We start from the raw sequence: 1265 nt of genomic DNA, 5'->3' as shown, positions 1-1265 counted from the left end.
AGAATCAGTGTAAATAGTACAATTACTGTACTGCATAGCTTCTACATGAGCTTCTACAACTCGGCAGTGAGCACAGAAACTGTAGAGGGGATCCTGCGAGCAACTACCGAGCCACAGCTAACCATGGCAGAACCTACAGAGTCACCCGATTTCGAACCATCCGTGTAAATGGGAAGAGAAGAATGGTTCGAAAGATGTTCAGCTAAAAGAAGACGGTTCTTCCAATCGGGAGTATCCGCCTTCCCCAGATGACTCAAGGAAAGGTCACAGGATGGAATGGTAATAAGCCATGGTGGAATGGGCTGATCATTGGGGACAGCAATGTCATCCAATTCCAGACCCAATTCAGCCAATAGTGCCCGAATACGAAGGCCAAACGGAGGAATAGCAGATCGTCTTTTCTGAAAGAGCATTGCTCACCGAGGAAGAAAAACACAATCCCAGGTTGGATGCCGTGGTAAGGATCGAAGCTTAGTAGCATATTGTAAAGAAAGTTGCAAACGATGAAGGTGAAGAGAAGGTTCATGGGACTCAGTGTACAAACTCTGGACTGGTGAAGTGCAAAAAGCTCTGGTGCAGAGCCAAAGCCCCAGATGGTGAATGGGGTCCAGCATCTTCAGGGCCGAGGTCCTAGCAGAACCATAGATCAAAGATCCATAGTTTAGTTTGGATCGAATCAGAGCATGATAGATCCTGAGCATAGAACATCGACCCACTCCCTAAGAGCTGGAAGTGAGGACATGGAGGATGTTCAGAGCCCTTGCACACTTGACACGTAGCTGCTTGATGTGTGGAATGAAGCTAAGCTTACGGTCAAAGATAAGCCCCAAGAACTTTGCCTCAGGGACCACACGAATAATTATATCGCCGAGACGGAGCTCGGGATCGGAATGGAGACCCCATTGGTGGCAAAAATGCATGCAAACGGTTTTGGAAAAAGTAAATTTAAAACCATTTACAGTGGTCCATGTCAACAACCGATTGAGGGCAGTCTGAAGCTGCTGCTCAATAACCCTCATGTTCGACGACTGACACAAGATGTGGAAGTCAACATAGAGCCCATTTGCAACAGTCGGAGGAAGATTTGTAGTGATGGCATTAATTTTAACACTAAAAAGTGTGACACTCAAGGCACAGCCCTGGGGACTCCAAGTTCCTGTGGGAAGGAACGGGAAAGAGTGAAACCCACACGGACTTGGAATCGACTGTTCAGTAAAAAATTGCGAATAAAAATGGGTAAATGGCCACGCAACCCATAGAAGTGG

This window comes from Limulus polyphemus, unplaced genomic scaffold (assembly GCF_000517525.1).
Source record: "Limulus polyphemus unplaced genomic scaffold, Limulus_polyphemus-2.1.2 Scaffold1072, whole genome shotgun sequence".
In the NCBI taxonomy this organism is placed as follows: Eukaryota; Metazoa; Arthropoda; class Merostomata; order Xiphosura; family Limulidae; genus Limulus; species Limulus polyphemus.
This window is presented reverse-complemented; position numbering follows the sequence as displayed.